Raw genomic sequence first — 7,864 nt, forward strand, 5'->3', positions numbered from 1 at the left:
CTACTCTCTCTTTGCCTTAACAGCAAGTCTTGTATTAATTCTGGGCCCAAAGAAATCTGAGGCCTGGCGCAAAGATAGTTAAGAGTCAAGGAGAAACTGACAGGTAACCTGCAAAGAGGAGCAAAGTCTGATGAACATTAAACTGTTCGTAGATGCTTTCTGTAAATTCAGAGAAACGAGTCGCTTTGTTGAAAGCCAAGACATCCCTCCATTCATCTCCCTCGGCCTGACAGGAACAACGGCAGCTGCTGCTGACCTTCTTTAGTATGAAACGCCTTGTTTATAAAAGAGGCTTTAAATCTGATCTTCTCAATAGAGCAAGCTAGTCCGTCAGTGCAAAGGAGTGCAAAATACTTGGTTCTGCTTTGTAAGTCTGGCACACTGCAGCACACACCATTCTTCTAAATAATGTTGAAGACAAAAGCCAATTCAATTAAGGACTTCATTATCTGCGTCATGTCCAATGGACAGAAATTTATTCTGTTTGTTTGCATGTTCATTACCCAGAGGTAAGATGCACTAGCATGCCATTACTCAGCAGCAGCAGGGGTTGCTAGTTTATAGCAACACAGATACAATTACTTCTTGGGACAAAAATCTTTATTATTCCTTAATTATACAATCCCGGACATCGTTTGAGGGATAAAACACGGGGGGAGCACAATCAGAGCTGGAATGAAATGGGAAGAGCATTTCTGAGACCTGTGGAGGCTATTTGTCCTGGCTGTGCTTGCCAAATTTGCAAGACACACTTTTAAAGCCACTGCAATTCATCTGTGGGAGCATCTCAGCTCTAATGTGCAGATCAAGAACTTAAAAGTGCAAATAGGTTGGCTACCCGCAATTCAGTTGGCCACAGTGCAGGCATAAATTGTGTGCGCTTAAAAGGGGTCTAAGCAAAACGAGGGCTAGGGCCAAATGGTCAAAGTAATGTGCGACTGTTTCCCCCTCCAAAATGTTCATGCACCCCCAACATAAGTCCTCTTTGCATATGTAAACTGGCATGCGTATGGGGGATCTGTGGAAGCAAGAGGATTCTTGGTCTCCCAGTAGCCTGGTATGGAAATAAGGGGTTTAACTGGTGCACGAGCACTTTTGCAGGCATCTGGTTTTGAACATGTGGCCCTTCGAAATGATATTTTAAAAGAGGCTGAAGCAAGCATGGAACAGGCAAACCCTCCAGGGAGCATAAAACTCCTCCCTAGCCATCTTGTCCAAAAACACAGGCCTCTGCCACTTGAGCTAAAGGAGAATCTCCATTAGTGGTTAGCAATATATAGTCTATGGCACTGAGTTGAGTAGTTCTGATTCCATCCAAGAGAGGGCAGTGGAATATTCTTCTGCACCAAAAAATTAGAATCGCTCACTGATGACTTGTTAGGTTTAGCCTGCTAAGACAATAGTGTGTATATTGTTTGATAATGTACTTTGCATTGTTTTCAAACCTCTTAAAAGTCTTTCTGGGGTATTTCCAACCTGATTTCCAAAACAGAGAGGTCTGGTTAAGGGGAGGGCCTGTGGCGAAGGGTTAAAATATAGATGTGTGAGTCGGGTGTTCTCAATTCTGTGCTCTTGCTTCTCTCTGTGGCTTTGGGTTAGTCCCTTAATCTCTCTGCTCCTCAGTTTCACCACCTGTAAAATGTGGGTAATAACAGTTCCCTATCCTCTTCACAAAGCATTATGAGGATGACCCATAAAATGTATTTGATACTATACCTTCCCAAGCAGAAAAGCACTCATCCCCACACGCTCACCATGCCCCATGCATTTTCTTGGCACTTCAGTACCTGTCTCAACCTGCCAGAGGCTCCGTGTGGGATAAAGACCCTAGGTGAAAAAGCATCGGTGCTCAAAGCACCGCATGAAAGGGGGGCTGATTTCTAGAGCTGGCAGAAAATTTTCCAGCAGAACCTTTTTTCCACCCGAAAGCGGCGGTTTGTCAAAAGCGACATTTTCCACGGGAATTGGGTAAGTTCAACACAATTTTGCCCAGCACCACAACTGGGCATTTCCCCCAGAATGAAGTGTTACAGTGTCTGACATTTATTTTCTTTTACATTCTATAAGACATTTAAAAGCCGACATCGGAATGAAATATTTAATGGTATCGAAACAGGACTTTTCAATTGACCTTCTTGGGATTTTTTTCAAAAACTTCATTCTGCAGAAAATTTCACAGTTCTCTCCAATTTCAAAACTGCAGAATTGCCCCCAAAACAGAATTGCTGGTTCCTGCACAGCTGTACTCATTTCCCTAGGACAGCTGTCTCTATACTGGCAGTTTAATGCTTTGGCCATGATTTGGCATAAAGAGTCCAATCCTGCAGCTCCATTACCATCTGTGGGAGTTCTAGGAAGTAAGACTACTTACATGAGTAAAGCTTCAGGATTGGGCCCCAAATGAGAATTATCTTTTGTGATGAGGACACATGAGAAACTGCCCTGCACTGCTGTACTGGGGCAGGGATGAGGTGAATCTATTGAATAATAAAGGGGCTTACCCATCTCAATGGCTGATCATGCCCAGAAGGGGAGGAAGGGCTAACATAGCAAGGGAAAATACCAAACAGACTTTGACATTTTTCACAATGGTCAAAGCAAACCATAGCAATGAGACAGGCAAGCCTGAAAACCCAGCGTGCTGTGCTTTACTTTGTAATCGTTTCCATTGCTGTATTATGGCAAAACAGACATCACAGGATTGAAATAAATTAGTAAATGTGCAGGCTGGGACTTGAGAACTCTGCTTCCTCTCGCTGGATTTGCTTTCAATTTTCTCTTGCACTGAAATACAGCACATCTGACCGTAAATAAATAGGAGCCGTGACTCTGTCAAAGCCTGCTGTTCCATTAAGCCCCAGCTGTAGAATAACCGTGTTGCCAATCAAGTTTAGCTAGTTTTAAAGCAATCATGACAATACTAATAAGGTTACTGTGACCTAGCCCTAGCAAACAAAGCAGCGGCTTGTCTTCATGGGAGCTTTTAGCAGGAGGGTAGCTGCACTGGTGCAGAGTCCTAGTAAGAGGTAATGAATGGATGTAAGTCTCATTTTACAGGGGAGAGAGTGAATCTACAGCAGGGACTTGTACTGATGGAGCAGCATTGATCTCTACACTGGTGCAACAAACCCAGGGCCTGTTCTACATTGCCCGCCCCTCAAGTAGTCATTCCCACCACTGCCAAGTGCGGAGAAGCCCTGCTCTTGTGATTGGTAGCATTTTGCACCACCAAGAATCCTACTCCCAGGGGAGGCATGGCAAGCCTTGAAATTACTCTTCAGATCGCTGCTGCCGAGCTGCTCTTTGCAACTTCCCTGGGCCTTTGCAACACCAGCGTGGGCAATCAGCTTGTGGAGCGCAAGCCGGGAGCTCCATTGGCGGGCACGCTGTGCCACTTTAAATTGTTGCAAAAATAAATAAATAAATGCCCAGCAAAGCTGCAGAGTGTGCAGTGCATCAGCAAAAGCAAAGCAGTTTCACTCTGGCCTACAAAATGCGCCTGCCACTCCTGGCCCTGCAAATACTCAATGACTGATCATCCAGCCTCTAAATCCAATTTGGAGTTCTAAAATTAGAGAAGGAGCAGGGAGGGGGAGCCAAGACATGGAAGTTTGGCTAGCGAGAGCAGTTCCTGTCTGGTAATCCTATATCAGAAAGCCTCTGCGTGCGTGTGATGTAAATCCGTTCTGACACCAGAGAACTCCAAAGCTGCTGATGGTAAAGCCACTGAGTTTAACTGATCCCACGGTGCGAAAGCCTCAGAGCCCTGCAAACTTCAAGTTAATTTTTGTTTTAAATGCTGCCTCTCATTCAAGGAACGAACTTCCCTGTGAACGCAAAACCTGCTCGGGGAGAAGCTCTCGCCAGTGGCACAATCTGAGATCTGCAGCCTGAGCTTCATGGAAGCCCTGCCCTCCTGCAGATTCACATAGGGTCCCGCCGTTCACTCTGAACGAGATTGACGCTGCCATTGAAATTAATGACAGGCTGGGAAAATCACCAGGGAACTGGAAACCACTCAGGTTTACGGTGTCAAAGGCAGCTGTCCAGAGGATGTCCACAAACGTGATAATTGTGCATGACAGTGAGTAGTTAAGAGCAGAATGATCTGATTTACTTGGGCACAGGTAAGGTTTGTGGGTGCAAGCACAGGTCAAGGGGTGGGGAGGGAGCAGCAATAGAGCCTCATCTTCCAAAATCTGGTAAAAGATTAAAAAGCAAATCATGCACCTCCCTCATTACTCGTGGAAAGTGGTGAATATGAATGCTATGAAGCGGTTTCTGTGACTTTAAATGGAGTACGGATTGTAAGCTATTGTCTATGGAAAAGTCCTATAGAACTGAACAGAAAATTTCCTGTTGGTCCATTGACCCATCCAGTAGAACTTACTAGAGAATATTATGTCTGCTACGGAATTCGATAGGATGGGTCAAAAACTGATAGAAATTCTCTATTAGAGTCCTCAGTGTTTTAGATCAATGTCTACAGAAATCCACTGGCTTTCCCATTAGAGATGTGCTTGGAGATGGTAAGAAGTTGAGGCAAGCAAATAAACACTAGGAACTTGAAAGGCATTTCTAGCCACTTACATCAGGCTTGACTCTGAATCCACTAGTTCAGAGAAAGAAGATGAGAAAACCATGTGGCTGCAAGGAGATCCTAGCTCCTCTCTCCAGCCAGGAGTGTTGTTGTAACTGTGAAGTGTCCCACACACAAAGCAGTGTGTGTGGATGAGTGTGTGCTTGTGACAGAGAGAGAGAGGGACTGAAAGTGAAATCTTCACTCCACTGAAGTCAGCGGCAAAAGATATTATCCTAAAGGATCATACTACTAGCCAACATTTTAACATGGGGCATAGCCAGGCTTGAAATAAGCCAGATCCCTGACTCTGTGCTCCATAAAGTGACCAAACTAGTTCTAGGAACTTAATCTGTTTAAAACTTTTGCCACTTTTTTTTTCCTTCCAAAATAATGGATCAAAACATGAAAAGGTGGACTCATTACAGGCACACTGAGGGAGGGGCTGGAAGCAGTGCTTAATTTATAATGAAAGAGGTCGTGGGGCAAAGAACTGCCAAGCCTGAGACTCTGCCCTGGCAAGCATTGGCACAAATTAAACACTGGCTGGGGGGAACGATTATTTCCTTTGGTGCTACTCTTGATGCAGGAGTTCCATGCAACTTCCACTGTTTACACAAGCAGTGATGTGTAGCTAGCTAGCTGTCTTGTTGGACTTATAACCTCAAGCTTTGGATGCAGGGGGAGGCGGGACACTGAAAAGACAGCTGTCTGCCAGAACCTGAGAAATGAGAAGGAACTGGAAGTCACCTGGTCTTTCCCAGCACTGCCCCCAACAGCAAGCACTTCCTCAGTAGGATATTCCAGACCTCGCCAGCATTACAGTTTATCATTTTATAAATGAAATAATAATAATTAAGAACACTGAGCCCTTTAGCTCTTTCAAAGCATTTTACAGCCAGGAATTCGTTATTCCAGTCCTGAGGAAGCAGGTAGGTGACAGGCGTAGGACTTGGCAAATAATGAATTTTTCAGTCTCGGGCAATTCAAAAAAAAATCAGGGGGGAATTATTTTGGGTCAAACTGAAAAGGAAAACTTTTAAAATTCACAGCCAATTGAACAGTAAAAAAAAAATCATTTTGATTTTGAGCAATGAACATGTTTTATTTCAAAACAAAAAGTCATTTTGAATCAAACAATTGAAACGTTTTGTTTTGAGTACATCAAAAATGAAACATTTTGATTTTTTTCTCAGATATTTTTGGGGTGGGGCTGGGAGACAGGTTTTTCAGAATGGAAATTTCAGTGAAATAGACACATTCTCAAAACATTTCTTTGTTTCTGAATCTGCATTTTTTGCTAAAAGAAAAGTTTCAGTTGAAAAAATTTTCCCAGCTCTAATCCGGAGCCCCCAGCTCTCACCCCTGCTCTGTTTCCTAGACCATGCTGCTTTTCCGCAGAGGCAGACTGAACTAATTTTGCTAACACTTTAAAATGAAGGATCCAGTTCTGCCCTTTGACACAGGGCTGTAATTCCTACTGATATCATTTAGTAGAGGCTTTAACCATGTATGAGTTACACAGGCTCCTTATTAGAATACACTATTGAGGTTCAACAATCATAAACTGATTTACTCCTAATTCTATTTTATTCAGTATGTTAGTTATGTGAGCCACAACACCCAGCAAGGTGTGTGGTTAGCCTGGCTCCTCACACACTTTGGGTGTTTTACACCTACTGCCAAGAGGGGCAGATGCACCTGGATAAATGGGCTTCAGGAGGGGGATTATTTATTGCCTTTAGGAAGTGGTTGCAAAAGCAAATGATAATTTTTAAAGCATTTTCCCAAAGACAGTTTGATCCCTGCTGCTTTTAGAGCAAGTGAGACATTTGGACACTGGCATTCAAAGAGTTTGGGTATGCAGTTTAGTGTCTAAGCTGTGAATACAATTACCGTAACCAATTATACATCTAACTGGTCAATTGCACACGCAAGGTCCCATTTTACATGTGTAAACATGGGAACTGCATGCAAAGTAAGCATGTCATTTGTGCTCACAAGTGCAGTCCTCATTTCTTGAAAATTAGGCCCTCTGTGGACGGCTTTTCAAACTTTCTCTCCTATTTTGCATGCCCATGTTTTGCATATGTAGCTGATGAGGGACACACCTGTTTTATGAATGCAGACAATTGTACATGCAATGCAGGCAGCTGTAATGTAGTCATTGATGCAGTCAATTAGCTGTGCGTGCAAAAAGTGGGAACAAAATATTGTAGACTGACTTAAGACTGCGAAAGAAAAATTGGCACTTGCAGTCTATTTGAATGCCTTTTTGGAAATATTGATGGATCTATATTCTTTCTCTTTCTCTAATATGTAATATCACTAATTTATGCTCTGTAAATGGCGGCATTCCTACTTGTTGTGTTCATTTTATTCTGCATGGGAATTAATGTAGGTGTATCAACAATCCACTGAGATTTTCAGCAAAGAGAATATAAAGATGTCTCACCCTTTGTGATAATTTGAATGTTCTGTCCCGTCTTTCCTTTCATAACGTTCATTTTCTCAGTTTCAGAAATCATGGAGTATACTGTAATAAATCCTTGGCTACCTGGGAAATTTATAGTCATTTCCAGGCTGCACATCACGGCCAGTCAAAACGTCACAGTTACAGCAGGGCTAGTATGTAGATCCTGATGCTCCAAAAGCACAGTCGTCTTCTGCTTGGTCTAAAAGAGAATCTCCATTAGCTGTATAAGTCTTATAACCAACACAGCGGGTCATACTGACCCCATCCAGCAGAAGGAAGTGTGCTGCACATAACTATTTCAGTGCGCTATATTTTATGTGCATGCTGTGGATTGGGTAATGCGAGGGAGAGTTTATGCCAACATAAATATCTTCAGTGATTAAAGGGTCACTGTCACCTTGAAAATTATTCTTGTCTTCAAAGTTTTAACCAAATATTGTTGTCAGTAGCTTCCAACAATTATGATAGCCGAGATTAGAGTAAAAAAAACAAAACAAAAAAAACCATTCTTCTTTTGGCTTATTGGTTTATTTTGTGAACCTGACAGCATCTGGTGTCTAATGAGTTTTACTTGCCCCTGTATATCAGGTCATTTTCCCCTGCCCCTGGGAGTCTGAGACAGAGTGGAAGAGTTCTGGGCTGCAAGACTGTCATGTGATGTAGCAGGGGTATAAAGGAAGGGGCATGTGCAATTTCTGGGGTGTTGGACGTTGTGCAAAGGGCAAGGACTCTGGACCCCTGCTGCCCATTGGGATCAGGGTAATTGCTTTGTTTTGAGTTCATGGTGAATTTGAACAGTGCCCCGAGGA

Source organism: Emydura macquarii, unplaced genomic scaffold, assembly GCF_026122565.2.
Source record: "Emydura macquarii macquarii isolate MOO-44397 ecotype Brisbane River unplaced genomic scaffold, CSIRO-AGI_Emac_v2 contig_1483, whole genome shotgun sequence".
NCBI lineage: Eukaryota > Metazoa > Chordata > Testudines > Chelidae > Emydura > Emydura macquarii.